At 43.2% G+C, this 15,902-nt stretch overlaps 1 long non-coding RNA gene across 1 annotated transcript; it reads left to right on the forward strand.

The window, feature by feature from the left end:
• Window positions 1–13,845: 13,845 nt before the first annotated feature.
• Window positions 13,846–14,284, forward strand: LOC696752 (uncharacterized). The gene is made up of 3 exons (XR_013415669.1): window positions 13,846–13,901; window positions 13,988–14,060; window positions 14,195–14,284. It is a non-coding gene; the product is annotated as an uncharacterized LOC696752 (long non-coding RNA).
• The last annotated feature ends 1,618 nt before the right edge of the window (window positions 14,285–15,902 follow it).

Raw genomic sequence — 15,902 nt, forward strand, 5'->3', positions numbered from 1 at the left:
GAGAAGATCTGGAACCTAGCACACTTGTTTTCTGCAAAGTACTTGTTGAGTTTTTCATGATATTTTTGCAGTTAAGGTTCTTGATGTGATACTACAAGGTAGATGCTGTTGATTAACAGATGTTCTCTCAAGTCTTGTCTCACAGCCCGTATGAACTCCAGTAAGAAAATCCCTACTGTCTCTGATTTGAGAACATAGAAGCCAAACAGCTGATTTACTAATGACTCAAAGCTGAGAAGAATCAATGCCACCAAAGATTGATTTAAGACACAAAGAAATCACACTCCGTGTAAAAATCTGCCTAGCTCATACTAATAGCTCTCCAATCATCCTAGTCTTTTAAGTACTAGTATCAGACTTTGTTTTCACTCACAATTAGATATAATGTCATTCCTAGACAAGTGGAATCCAAGGAGACAGAGAGGCCAGCGACACAGCAACAGGCTACCTTTGCTGGTTGCCCACCTGAGATCTTGTCTCTTCTCCGTTCAGGCATCTCAGCTTTTCCCTGTTCCCTGTGACCAAGTCCACATTTGACACCATCTCCAGTAAATGGATGCTCGCCTGTCCCCAGTTTTCTGTGCTAATATCCATGCTGGTATCCTGACTCCTTCGAGACAACATTCATTGTTGCTCTTACCAGTCCCCATGACCAAATTGACAACCCCAAGCCTTCTTCCAGTTTCTCTGAAGCTGGCAGCTACCTTCTTGAGCTTTCCCCTGTTCTCATTCAAAATCCTCCATCACTGCGCTGCCAATCCTACTGCCCAATTTTGGCGTCTGTGGAGAGCATCTGCTCCAACTACCGTGACTTGAACAGATATAGCCAAAGGGAACTCTGTCTTGAGGACTTGGTTAGAGGAGTGCAGATCCCATCACTCAGTGGTGGCTAGAGACCAGGGCCTGGAAAAGATATGCTAAAGGAATGTGTTAGTTACTCTCGAACATCTGAAGCACTCTTGTGTTAGAAGCACAGAATCATGCCATGGGATTCTAGATGACAGGACACACACAAAGAAGTGGAAGTCACAAAAGAACATGTCATCATTTAATGCAACAAAGAACTTTGTAAGAATGGATGGCAACTCATCTGGGTAGCAACAAGAAGCTCATCTTTACATGATACAGGAGGATAGATTTATAAGGTTCTTTTCTTACTGTTGGAAGGGCAGGTTTTGATGTTCCTTGGTAAACTTTGTTTTATCTTGGTATTTATCACTTAAGCATTTACTTTTTCACATAAATAAGTAGACTTTGATGTTTGAGGTGCTCTGAAGCAAGCTATCTCTGTAGCTGCCAGTTGTATAGGTTTAAAGAAAATCATGGTAGCAGCCTGTGCTGGTCTGACTAACATGGCTAATGCCCTCATAGTAGCAAGCTGAGCTCAGCCAAAGGTTGCAGAGGAAGGAAAGATCTTTTCTGGGCCAATGTTCTCTAACCCTGGAGCCCATAAACATCATAAGAAAGTTGTGGTTAGAAATGTGGAAGAATTTTGATTATTGGTAGAACCCAGTAGTATAACATTTTTAAAAACTCCTTGGAATTATTCTAATGTAGGTGATTTGTCGACCTCATTTTGGTGAAACACTACTCTAAATCTTTCCCTTGAAACCTGGAATAATTTTAAAGGATGGCAACACCAGTTTCAGTGAAAGTATTTTATTGACATCTCTATCTGAGAAATATGAGCCCCTCCAGAGGTAAGACAGTTACAGTGGATTCCAGGTTCTGGACCTGGACCCAGGGATGATAGAAATCCCTCAGTTTGCTTTCCATGATGTCTGGATCCATTTGATGTAGTTGCAAACTTTGGTATAAATGCCAGGTTTGCCTTTGTGGGCACAGCCTGCACCCATGGAAACAATACCCTGAGGAATTCCATTGCAGACCACATGACAACTAGAGTCATCCCAAAGGGAGAGGAAGTGAGTATCAGAAGTGTGCCTACCTCCTGAGCAGATGCAGGGTCCAGGGTAGGGATAAATTAAACCCAGCTGACAGGCATTCTTCCTGTGCTCAAGAAAGCCAGGAACACCATGCTGTCACTAATCGGGCCCAGGAAGGCTTCATAGCATGTGCTGTTGGAGTGCACAGGCCCTTTTAAACATTGCAAGGAATTAGGGAGCTAGGATCCAGCCTTTTCTTTACTCTTTGAACTGTATTCTGTGGAAGAACTCATTCTTGAATAAAATACATGGTGATAACCGTTATCCTCAGACAATAAGTGACACCCATACCCCAAAGATATGAACTTCTCCAAACCCTCCTAGTGCCCCTCTTTCCAAACTCCCCAGAGGGTCAGGTCCCCCAAAGGGCAGCAACAAGCCGATAATAATAATTATAATAACAATGAACATTTCTTGAGCACTTACTGTTCTCAGCTCATTTTGTTTATTTATTTATTTTTAAAAGTTTATTTTTATTTTGAGTTCTGGGGTACACGTGCAGGATGTGCAGGTTTGTTACATAGGTCAACTATTCACCTAGGCATTAAGCCCAGCATGCATTAGCTATTTTTCCTAATGTTCTACCTCCCCACCCATCCTCCCAACAGGCCCCAGTGTGTGTTGTTTCCCTCCCTGTGTCCATGTGTTCTCATCATTCGGCTCCCACTTACAAGTGAGAACATGCGGTGTTTGGTTTTCTGTTCCTGTGTTAGTTTGCTGAGGATAATGATCTAAACTTATTTTATATATTGTATTATCTAATCCTTAAACTCAACTAGTGAGCTAGGAATTATTATTATTTTTATTCCCATGTTTCAGAGGAGGAAACCAAAGTTTCCATCCCTCAGCCTCAACCATCCCACAGCCTAACTGAACTCCAACTCTCCTGTAACTGAGTCACACTGAGGCTCACCCACTGGCAGAAAGCTGTGTGCTGTCTCAATCTCAGATCAGGCACCGAGTACTGCTTTTGGGTTGGGAGCTGGGTCGGGAGCTGGTGTTTATGCTTTTGTTGAGGACAGCAGGTTTGGCCAGCTTGATTAGTACGAGGTAATGTCCCATGGTTGCCCTCTTGTATTTGGAGTGTATGATGATCTTAACTGCATTAATGAGCTGTTCAGTCCCTCCAGGAGCTGCAAGATTAGGTTCTCCTAATCTCACCTGGAATTGTCCAGAAAGAAAGAAAGAGGCTGAAGAGCTTTTACTAAGCAGCTGGGTCTTACTTTCATACCCATTGCCCATTCTGCGTCACCACATCAGAAACTTGCAAGCAAATGAACTGGCCCAGAGACAAAGCTGGGCCCACTAGTGAACCTTAAAAAAAGCTTTGTCAGCTGGGGGACTCTGTTCCATGCAAAAATGGATGCAGTGAGCTGAGTACTCTCATTTTTGAAACTCTCTCTCAGCAGCTAGAAGTTGCACTACCAGCTGCCAGAAATGTGTCAAGAGAGAAGAGAACAATGTGTGTACTGCCAGCAGAAAGTCAGGTGTCCATGGAGAGGGAGACCTTGAAGTTAATTTGAAAGGCTGGAGACTGGTGAAGACAATAGTATTGGGATTCAGGTCACAAGATCAGAGAACCATGGAAAAGAAAAGGGAGATATTTTTTCCTAGAGAGAAGAGGATGCTCAAGAAGAGCACTGTAAGACACATTTCCTTTTTCACTCCTGCACCTCTCTGCCAAGGCCTTGTTTCCTAACAGGATGAATCAGCAGACCTCAGACCAAGGAAGGCAACCCACAGGAGGAATGAACATCCTCTAGGGACACTCCAGGGTCCACACCATGGTCAATGGCAGTGAGCTGCCCACAGCCCCCACTGGCTGCTGATGAGAGCCCCAGATAGGTGAGATCCAATGTACAGGGACACCTGGCAGGGGGAGGCATTCTTGTTACAGGTATAGCCCCCAACAATCTGGTCATTGTCATTGTCACAATCCATGGTTAAAGCCTCTAGAGATGAGAAGGAGAAGGGAGGGAACGAAACAAAGATTACGTTTTGTCCCAAAGTTTCTGAATAAGAGGTAGATTAAAAAACATTCACTATAGCCTTCTGCGGGGGAACACTGCCAATGTTCTGCTAGCCTAGATCTTTCATTACCTCTTCTTTTCCCAAATGAAAAAGGCTTTTATATCTACTGTTGTAACATGTAATATTCATGTAGGAAATCTAAGCAGAACTATAGTACAGTATAAATTAAGCAATGTTGAGATAAAAATTATCCCAAATTCTACTTATTGAAAATAACAGGCTTGGTGCAGTGGCACATGCCTGTAATCCCAACACTTTGGGAAGCTGAGGTGGGTGGATCACTTGAGGGCAGGAGTTCAAGACCAGCCAGGCCAACATGGTGAAACCCCGTCTCTACTAAAAGTACAAAAGTTAACCAGGTATGGTGGCGTGCACCTGTAGTCCCAGCTACTCGGGTGGCTGAGGCAGGAGAATTACATGAACCCAGGAGGCGGAGGTTGCTGTTAGCAGAGACCATGCCACTGCCCTCCAGCCTGGGTGACAGAGCAAGACCCTGTCAAAAAAAAAAAAAGAAAGAGAAAGAAAGAAAGAAAGAAAGAAAGAAAGAAAGAGAGAGAGAGAGAGAGAGAGGGAGGGAGGGAGGGAGGGAGGGAGGGAGGGAGGGAAAGAAAGAAAGAAAGAAAGAAAGAAAGAAAGAAAGAAAGAAAGAAAGAAAGAGAGAGAGAGAGAGAGAGAGGGAGGGAGGGAGGGAGGGAGGGAGGGAGGGAGGGAAAGAAAGAAAGAAAGAAAGAGAGAAAGAAAGAAAGAAAGAAAGAAAGAAAGAAGAAAGAAAGAAAAGAAAAGAAAAGAAAGAAATCAATCACTGTAAATTTGCAGCAGTAATTCCTATAGGTATTTGTCTTTGTATATACCTGCACACATCCGCACATCCACACATGTACACAGGATACATTTTTCACAAATGAGGCTCTATTTTATATGCTATTTTGCAGATCGTTTGAAACAATGGATTTATCAACTCTAAAATACTTTTGAAAGCTTAACAAATTTCACAGACATATCTTCAGGGATCTCCCAGTAAGAAAACACAAACATGATTGGTTATGAAGAGTAGAGAAATCAGTACTAGAACTACTTATTGATTCAGTAAAATTATAAAAACTCCACATCTCTTTGGATTGTTATCCAAGTCTGAATCCATTCCCTGGTTTCTCTTCAGATCATACAAATCTCACCTTTTACCAAGTCTGAATCCTAGACTTTAGAGAGGAGAAAGCTGAGAAGGGCAAGGACCAACAACGTTGGCCTGGTGCATTACTATTAAATGTAAATGGACTCTAAGTCTTGATTTGCTAAGAACAGTCTGATTTATGCATGCTGTCCTGGGACAGTTATAAATTGCATCACTTTTCTTTCTCAAAAATGTCCCTATTTGGTCAATAAATTGCATATTCACTCTAGTTATATAGCAAAGTCTCAGGTGATTATCAGAACCGGAGGGTGAATGAGGAGTATGTTGCATGCAAGTATTTTGCATGGGGGGGAAGTTTTCTATTTCTCCATGCTATTATAGGAGGAATGGAAATTCACAAATTTTCTGTTGAGTTTCTGACCTACACAAGAGACAATAGATGCTGAAAGTTCATTCTCTATCACTCTCTCTTTCTACAATATTAAAGAAAGTAAAGCACTTATCAGCAATTCTAGGAACATGACAAAGATAATGTTCTTCATGGTGGCTCTCTGAATTCACTCAATGATGAAGAAAAATGAGGGAATAGTCCCCTTTACATCCCTTGAACGAACCAACTTTATTGATATTCCAAGACCTCTGAGAAATAGCAAGACCATGATAGGAGACACCCGGACATTCATCAAGAGGATTCTTCATTTCTCAAGTATGGCAGATATTGTTGCTGAGGTTATTCATAAACATGCCGTCAGAGGGAAGTATGGGATTTACAGACCCCAGCTGGTTAAGGACTACTCATGGCCTTCCTGATTTAATAAGATTTTACTATGGTAACACAAAAAGCACTGTTAAACAGAGCTGCATTACTTGAAGAGGGAATGCTTTCAATACAACTAATAGATAAATTCTTCTCTCACTGTACACGTTACCTCTCTTTGCCTTTTTATGATCTAATTTCTTATCATTCATAATCAGTCCTTGAAATACCTACTCTCTCCTGAGCTTTTCTCAGACCCAACTTCTACTAAACATATCTGCTCCTGTACCTTGGGTCAACTAGTTCAGCGCTGAATTCATCATAGCTTTCTCTTTCTATATTTTCTGTCAGTGCAATGAAGCTACACACATATGGTTAACCAAACTTGAAACACGGAAGCCACCCTTAACTTTTTTTTTTTTTTGATGGAGTTTCACTCTTATCACCCAGGCTGGAATGCAAATGGTGTGATCTCGGCCCACTGCAACCTCCTTCTCCTGGGTTCAAGCGATTCTCCTGCCTCAGCCTCCCAAGTAATTGGGATTACAGGCGTGTGCCACCACACCCGGTTATTTTTGTATTTTTAGTAGAGATGGGATTTCGTCATGTTGGCCAGGCTGGTCTCGAACTCCCAGCCTCAGGTGATTCACCTGCCTTGGGCTTCCAAAGTGCTGGGATTACAGGCGTGAGCTACCATGCCCGGCCCACCCTTAACTTGTTTACCCACCTTGCTCACCACCTGTATTCAAAGTCTTGACAATTTTACCTGTCTTAAAGATCCTTGACTTTTCTTTGAAGATTCTTGATTTTTCCTTCAATTCAACCACCTATGACTTGGTTCAGTGTCACATTTTCTCTCCTGAATTATTGAAATCATGCTAAAACCACTTCCTTGTTTGTGGCTTTATTCTCCTTCAATTCACTCTCCACATAGAGTAATCTTTCTAAAATGCACAAGGATCATTACATTTTCCTGCTTACAATGCTTTGGCGGCTCCACATTGACACCAGGATAAGTTTAAGTTCCAGCACTAAAGTTCATGTTCTTGGACACTCTATGCTGTTTTAAACCTCTGTGCCTTCCACACACACCTTACCTGGTTAACTCCTGTCATTCTTCAACTCTAACCGTGGAGAACTCTGAAATCCACCTGCATTCTCCAGCTAAAATCAGTCCTTCCTGAACTTTCTAGGCAGCCTTTACTTTCATTACATTTACTTCCAGTCACATATTACTTGTATAAATATCTGCTTAATGTCTATTTTTTCCAGGTGGTTTAAAATTCCTGAGGGCATAAATAATGTCTGATTTGCTCACTATTATGCCTCAAAGTCAGTATGTACGTGGCACAGAGTAATTGCTCAGTGAATAATTGCTGAATGAATGAATGAGGTTACTTTCCCTCTTTGCTGGTGAACTTCTAGTCATCCATTAAATTTACCTAAAGTATCATTTCTATCTATAATTAATCTCTGACATTAACCTATTTCCTCCCCTAACTCCACCCCCATAATGGCCCAATTTGTTAGATGCTAGTCCTTTCTGTTCCTTATTGGTGCCATTGTAAAACCCTGTGCATGTTGCTATTATAACTTTTGAATTTGGTTGCAGGTTTTGATTTCCTTGTCTCTTCAACTAGATTATGAGCTTTTGAAGAAAATGCTTTATGTTAAAATTTCCAGTTTATAACACTGTCTCTGGCCTAGAGTAGATGCTTCAGATCTTCTTCGCCCCAATGGGCACTTATGCCTTGTCCAAAACATCCCCACCAACAGTCAACCAGCCTCTATTCTGGACAGGAAACCACAGTACTTCCTGGAAAATTCTTCCTTCTGTCAAGCTGGAAAATCATCTTCTTAGCGCTTTGAATTTTTTGCTCTCGGTCCTATACCTTGGGGACATAGGATCAGGAGAGATATAGAAAGAAGGTAAGTAGTCAACAAAGCCAAAAGAAGATTGTAGGTTCTAAAAGAGTTAAAGACGAGTCAGATAAGTGAAAACTCCAGCCCAGCAAATATACATTTTTCTCTTTAGATAGCAGCTACAAACTGTGAAAGCCAGTCTCAAAAATGTCTCCCCATTCCTGGGACATAGCATGCCAGGTACTAGTAGTCAAAGCTAATGTTGACTTCTTTGTAGACAATTCAGCAGAAACAGTTTCTTAGGAAAAAAAAATAGTTGGAGCAGGCTTAGGTAGATTGCCCTAAGATCTGGCTTAAAGTCCTCTCCTTCAAGAGACCTTCTCTAATTGCATCAATCCCCAACTGATAACTGGTTTTCTACATAGTCTTTGAATGCTGATGAGAATAACTTGTGCCCCATTATTTGATGATTAGTCAAATATCATACAGCGCTTTTAAAAAGTTGTTTCTTCTCAATATTGGCTCGGTCACACCATCTAGAATATTCACACACACTGAAAACAAAGATGAATAACCTATAGGTTTTTTTTATTTGTATGGATTTATTCCCCCTTTCACATGGTACCCATTGCAATCACAGTCCTTCTATATATTTGTGGTCAATGGGTGTTCAGTAACCAGAACAGAGCATAGGATCAGTCCTTGAGGAAGTTAGACTCAGGCAGGCCTTCAAATGCTGAGAACAAAACATCTGGTTGTGGTTCTCAAGCCTTTGGTTCTAGCAAGATGAATGAGAGGTGGTTAGAATGTCTGTGCACCTGAAAGTATTGGAAGGTGACCCCCAGCTCCCACTTTGAAGGCAAAGAATGGAAAGAGGCATGTGGTGGGCTATCTGGAGCAGCTGCTGTTGCACCTTTAAGGTGTTCTGTAAACACTGGCAGGAGAGGAAGGAGGTTGCATTAGGAAGAAGAAAAAAGAAAGTGATTAAGATACAGCCTGTGACCTTAGGAAGATCCAATCCAGTAAGGGAGACAAGTACTGACATAAATATATGTTAGTATGGAAGGAAAAACCTAGAACTTTTAGAACCATGAAATTAGCATTCCTCCCTGGAGAACAAGGTGAAGAATAATAGAACTACACAGGGCTCAGAGAAGCCCAGACAAATCAACTACAAACAAGCTCATTAGCTGCAGCCATCACCCTGTACACTAAGAAGATCTTCCTAAAAGGTCCTGAGGTCTTCCCAGGTCATCACCCACGTCAGGTGCCTCAAGTTATGCAATAAACACACAGTGACATGAAATACAGAGGACTAACGTGCATTTCTTTGTATCTGCATAGAAGGGAGGCCTGCTGGACGGTGATAGGGACCATGCAGCACGTGGAAAGTGTCTCCCCAAAAGAAGGGTGAGTCCAAATGGGGGGTGGAAAGCAGCCTCCTGCAGACTGTGGAAGCCCAAGCAGATTGCAAAGCGCACTCTGTGGAGCAAGACATCCCTTGTGTGGTGTGTCAGAAATTGGACTGAGGTGAGGAGAGTTTCAACATGGGTGGTCTCCCTGGCACAGGAAGTCAGAACGTGAATGGAGAGAGGAGGCCATTTACAAGGGAGAGACAGTGGCAGCTGCAGCATACACATAGTCACATGGAAAGGGATTAATCAAATATATAAATCTATAAGGATAACACAACCACATTTCTCAGTATTGGATAAGGGAGTTGCAAATATGGAGAGAGAGAACACCAGAACACAAGAATAAACCTTATAATACTGGATTGGAATTAGTGTGAACTCATCACTTCTCAATATGTCTAAAGAGCAATTAAAGATACCTGTAAAGATATATGTACTGTGAGTATACACGTGTATGTATAGCTCTGTCCACTGTGATGCCTAAGGGTAGTTCACCCCAAAAGCACCCCAAAAGATCTAGGGTCCATATTCTGTTTTCTAAATACCACTGTCCGCTAGAAGGAACCAGGACTTTTTGGACAAATAGTAGAAACCAAGCCAGGCAGGAAAAGCCTAGAACCCCCTGTGCCATAAAGTAAGGAAATGTTCAAGGAATGATGGGGACCCTGACAGGAAGGAGAATTTAGGAAGTAACAACCCTCTATTTCCATATCTCCTTTGGACAATGCATCATCAACATTGAAAGATTATTATTCATAAATAAAGCCTTTGAAATAAAAATTATTTTTATCAGTTGCATCCAGCCTTACATACTGAGACTACAACCTGATTTTTGTAGATTTACAGATATAAATATACCAATGCCAACCGTAGCACATTAGAAACACAATTTTTAAGTGCTTAGGCCTACCTAAAAGGTAGGTTTTTACTATTTTCCATTCCATCCATCTATTTATTGACCAATTAAGCAAACATGTATTAAGCACCTGTACTCTGTAAAGTATTTTGATAGGGGCCGTGAAGCATATAAGGTTCTGGCACAGCAGCCTAGTGAAGTCTACCCTTCTTGGCTTACAGTGTTTCAGAGCTGGGTAGACAGAGAAAATTATTTCAGTCTCTCCCCACATCCGAATTTCAAGGATGAGGAAATGAGAGAGTCGGTAGATGAAATGATTTAGACACCTAAAAACCAATTACTTTCACCTTCCTAAAGCACTCCCTGTAAAACTTTCCAAATTAGATTTTATCTGTAAACATGTCAAACATGTCTTATTTTTTATTTATTTATTTTTATTTTTTTGAGATAGAGTCTTGCTCTGTCACCCAGGCTGGAGTGCAGTGGTGCAATCGTGGCTTACTGCAACCTCCGCCTCCCGAGTTCAAGTGATTCTCCTGCCTCAGCCTCCCAAGTAGCTGGGACGTCAGGCGCACGCCACCACACCTGGCTAATTTTTTTGTATTTTTAGTAGAGATGAGGTTTCACCATATTGGCCAGGCTGGTCTGAAATTCCTGACCTTGTAATCTGCCCACCTCTGCCTCCCAAAGTGCTAGGATTACAGGTGTGAGCCACTGCACCCAGCCCATGTCAAACATGTCTTGTAGCTACTGTAATCCCTTAAGCACTTTGAGAATGAGAACATTATTCACAAAAGCTTTTTGAACAAATTAAAATGGCCCATGTGCCCATGAGAGTTGGTTTTATTCATTGCTCTATTCCTGGTCTTCAAACAGTGCCTGACATATAGTTCTGTGTTCCATAAATACCTAGTAGATCATATTTTTTGATATCTTAAGTGTGTATATGGAGGCTGTTGGAGGCGTTTCACCAGTAAGGGGCAGTGAGAGTTGCTAAGCCTTTACTTTGGTGTTTCAAATGCCTTCTTGCTTTGTGTATTCCCCTGCGGAATCCCTTTGTGTATCTATGCTCCCAGTGCTGTATCTGGAGGACTGTGGGCAGATGGCTGAGAAGAAGGCCATGTGCCTCTTTCACCACCAGGAGGAGCTGTGACTTTAGGGACATTCCTGAGTCAAGTGGAGGGAGGAGAAGAGAGGCAGGAGGGAGGAAAGGACTAAGGAAGAATCAAATGCTCTGGCATCAGGGTTTGCTCCTTGTGCTAGTTGAGAGACCATGTGTGGACAACACAAAGACACTGAAGTCCATTCCACCTGGACCTGCGTAGCCTCGTCTCTGCAGTCCCTCTGCACATGCCATTAGGGCCTTCTGTTATTCAAGTCTGTGTTCAGGTCTGTCATCCTAAGTAGGTGAGATGCTCCCCGGGGGTAGGGGTTGCAGATTATTCCTCTCGCGCCCCCTCAGCACCCACTGAAGGGTGCTCCCTCCCTAGTTGGTATTACATTACTGGGTCTTAAAATGATGCACAGCTGGCTCCAGGGAAGGGCTCAGCTGAGCCAGGTGAGGAGGCCTCCTGGAGTTCACCGAGGTGAGGGAGTGGAGCTGGAATGCGCTCGCCTGGGTCCAAGACAGGCATCAGGAAGGCATCTGCCCAAAGGGAAGGGGTCTGAGTGTCAGGGAGGAGGGGAGCCACAAGTAGAAAGAGGAAGGGGAGACCCAGTCATTCATTGTGGGGAGGGCAGGCAGTTGCTAAGAAAAATGCGACTGTCTGAGGAAACTGCCATGCACACCTGGCCCTGAGAAGCTAGTCTAAACCCACCTCTTGAGGTGCAGGCACAAAGGTGGAAGGGAAAGAGGAAGTGTGAGCTGTAGACACTAACAGTAACACTAACAGGAGCAGAGACTTCCCAAGCAGCCCCTGTCTCAGGGCCAGGGAAGCACACCCATAAGACCAGAATGCCAAGCAGGGAGACTCAGGGTCCCCACGCCTCTGCCCGTGTGACCCTGCCATGGGCTGCAGCCTCCACTGTGGTGTGGTCCATTGTCTCAGGTGAGTCCTGGGCACAGGTGGGACATTTCTGTCCTTGGATTTTTTTGCTTTTTTCATGGAACTGCCTCAGAATACTCTGTCCTAGGCTTAGTCTGAATTTGGCTTCTTATTTTCACAGGCTCCATGGATACTGAAATTACGCAGACACCAAAATACCTGGTCACAGGAATGAGGAGTAAAAGGACGATGAAACGTGAGCATCTGGGACATGATTCTTTGTATTGGCTCAGACAGAAAGCTAAGAAATCCCTGGTGTTCATGTTTTACTACAACTGTAAGGAACTCACTGAGAACAAGACTGTGCCAAGTCACTTCACACCTGAATGCCCTGACAGCTCTCGCTTATACCTTCATGTGTTCGCGCTGCAGCCAGAAGACTCAGCTCTGTGTCTCTGTACCAGTAGCCAAGATACAGCCCTGCACAGTCACCGCCTCCCTGTGCACAAACCTCCTCCTAAGTCTAGTCAGAGATCCATGGGGGCAACGCGTTCAGCTGAGCCTCAACACTCGGTTCAGCATTCCGTAGGACCTCGGCAGAAATCTCAGACCATAATACTGTCATTTATTGGATGTGACAACGCTAAATTGCCCAGACACCTGCAGCCTGGGGCATGACTTTGTCTTGAACGAGACTATGCCTGAGTTTGAATGTAGGACAGAAGCTGTCACATTTAAGTTGTTCCAAGTATCTTCCAGTTGGCTTGTGCCTCTGGAAAATGTTGTGTGAAGTATTTAACACTCTGGCCACACTAATCCACCTTCCAAAATGAACCGTTTTTTGACTTTTCTTTTGACTCAAGTTAGACCCTGGATCTCAGCCCTCATCCCAGATCCAAATATGGTCAGACCTTTTCTTTTCTTTCTTTCTTTCTTTTTTTTTTTTTTAGATGGAGTCTCACTCTGTTGCCAGGCTGGAATAGTGCAGTGGCGTGATCTCGGCTCACTGCCACCTCCACCTCCCAGGTTCAAGTGATTCTCCTGCCTCAGCCTCCTGGGTAGCTGGAACTACAGGCGCTACCACCACAACCAGCTATTTTTAGTAGAGACGTGGTTTTATCATGTTGGCCAGGATGCTCTCAAACTCTTAACTTCTTGATTTGCCCCCCTCGGACCCCCAAAGTGCTGGGATTACAGGCATGAAACACCACACCCGGCAGGTCCTTTTCTTTTTTTTTAAATAAAGAATACCCAATGCCCTCCTCAGGTGGCTGTATCAGTGCCTGACCCTGAGGACAGTGGTTCCCCATGGGGTTTGCATCATTGTTCTCTAGTTCACTCTCCCTGGGGCATGTGCAGAGTTTCAACTTCTTGTTGGCTTCTCTCTTCCACTCAGGATTTAAAACTTTCAAACTTGATTGTTTTTCCTTCTGTCTCTTTAATCATAATACCAAGTTTTCTCGGCATCCATTATCAACCGTGGATTCTGTTGCACCTGAATTGTTGCTCACAGCAGGTAATAAGAGAAGGCGACCTCCTAGAATTTCTGAGCCGGACTTTGTACTCAGGGTTCCCTTGCTGAGCCCCACATTTTCCAGCACTGCTCTTAATAATTAACGGCCCTCAGTCCTGCACACACCATCAGACCCCTGAGCAGAGCCCTGCACTGTCAGGTTTCCGCACCAACACAAAGGATCCCTCCTCTCTCCTATAGAGGGCGCTCCAGGGATGGTGGGTGTTGCCCCAGACACCAGCAATTCTGCCAGACCTTGCCTGTGGGGCCATGGGAGCTCAAAATGCCACTCCTTTCCTCCACAGGACCAGATGCCCGAGCTAGGAGAGCCCTCATTCCTGCTGTGATCCTGCCATGGATACCTGGCTCCTATGCTGGGCAATTTTTAGTCTCTTGAAAGCAGGTCGATGTTTAGGACTCTAGGAGATTCTTGTTTTGAACTTACCTAAGACAATTCTAAACCTTTCTCTTAATCTTCTTTTCCCACAGGACACACAGAACCTGAAGTCACCCAGACTCCCAGCCATCAGGTCACACAGATGGGACAGGAAGTGATCTTGCGGTGTGTCCCCATCCCTAATCACTTAAACTTCTATTGGTACAGACAAATCTTGGGGCAGAAAGTCGAGTTTCTGGTTATCTTTTTTGATAATAACATCTCAGAGAAGTCTGAAATATTTGAAGATCGATTCTCAGTCGGAAGGCCTGATGGATCAAATTTCACTCTGAAGATCAAGTCCACAAAGCTGGAGGACTCAGCCATGTACTTCTGTGCCAGCAGTGAAGCCACAGCCTTGCAAAGACACCTCCAGCCTGTTCAAAAACCCTCATAGGTCTGCCTCCCTCCCAGCCGCCAGCACCCACTTCCTGCCTAAGAAAAGGAAGTCTCTGGTTGGGTTCATTCTTGCAAATGTCTCCAAAAAGACAGATATCTGAAATGAAATTCCCAAAGATATCTTGGGCAGAAATGACGACATACTGTAGGGTTTGAAGAATGTTTATAGATACCACAGAGTGTGATGGTGGGCTCTGAATATGGGAGAATTGTACCCAACCAAGTAACCTGTATCTTTTCTTTATTCTCATTTTGTCATTTTTATTAGATTTTTTTTGATTTAGTTGCTTAGGAAAACATATTTTAACTCCTAGGATGGTGAAATGATTACTGAGTGGGAGTTCAGGTATTTCCATGAGAATATAGAGGATCCCCATGGAAATCTTCAGAAGGAAAAGGGGCTTGGTACAAGGAACTCAGTTATCAATGAGTCTTGCTCAGCATGTGGTCAAGAGCAGAACAATCTGATGACCCTGTCAACCTGGTGTGATGCATTTGGGCTAATGATGCTAGCTCACAAAATAACAAGTTAAGAGAGTAGAAAACATGGAGTCTAATATTGGGACACCATTTTACACCATTTCAAGGTCAACAGAGGTCTAGACCAGCATGAGAATCGCCAGAATAAAGCCAGGCAGTGCAGGAACAGAATTCAGCAACAAAAGTCAAGAGGCACCTAGAGGCAGAGGTAGGAATGAATTTGTCACTTTCAACTTAACATGAGGCAGCCAGATTAACTTTTTGAATTTCATTTAAGAAACTATGCCTCTTTTAAACATACCTATTGAAATCTAAATTCTAGGTATTCGTGTTTTTGGGTTCTGGAATTTCCACTTAAATCTTCCTACAATTTGCAGCTGTCTGCTAAAATTCCACATTTTGTCATTTACTTCATTGACTATATTAACATCTGTCATTTGAAAGCCAGTTTTGGATAACTTTAACATCTGAATCTGTTTGGGTCTGTTTCTTTTTTCTGTTTTCTCTGTTTGGTTTCTGGGCATGTGATTTTGTTTTCTCATACAACTAGTGATTTATTTGAATGCTGGATATTGTATATAAAAACTATAGAGATAATCTGAGACTCTGAATGATTTCATCTTCCCCAGATGATTCACTTTTGCTTCTGCTGGGAATTGTAGCAGGGGCAGATCACCTTAATTGAGCTGATGACTGAGCTGGATCAGAGCTGGGATTTGGCCTGTGTGATGGCTGCTCGCCTTTGGTCTTAGCCATTTAAGTTCCAACTAGATGTCTGGAGTGTAACAGCTTAATTAAAGTGTAAATTACATAACATAATATTTGTCCATTGCAAGTATGCAATTCAATGAATTTTGATAAATTTGTGGAGTTCTGCAACAATCACCATGATCCAGCTGTAAAACATTTCATCCTCCCCACCCAGAAAGTTCCTTCGTGCTCATTTTCAGTCAATCCCTGCTTCTGCCCCCAGCACCAAGGCCTGGGGCCTTTGCCAGGCTCCTCTCCTATTCAGTAGTCACTGAACGTAAATGTTCTCCAGACCAGAAACGTGGTGGATGCTCCTCAAAGCCCGCTATACTCTCAGTC

The sequence above is a fragment of the Macaca mulatta genome, chromosome 3 (assembly GCF_049350105.2).
Source record: "Macaca mulatta isolate MMU2019108-1 chromosome 3, T2T-MMU8v2.0, whole genome shotgun sequence".
Taxonomy (NCBI): domain Eukaryota; kingdom Metazoa; phylum Chordata; class Mammalia; order Primates; family Cercopithecidae; genus Macaca; species Macaca mulatta.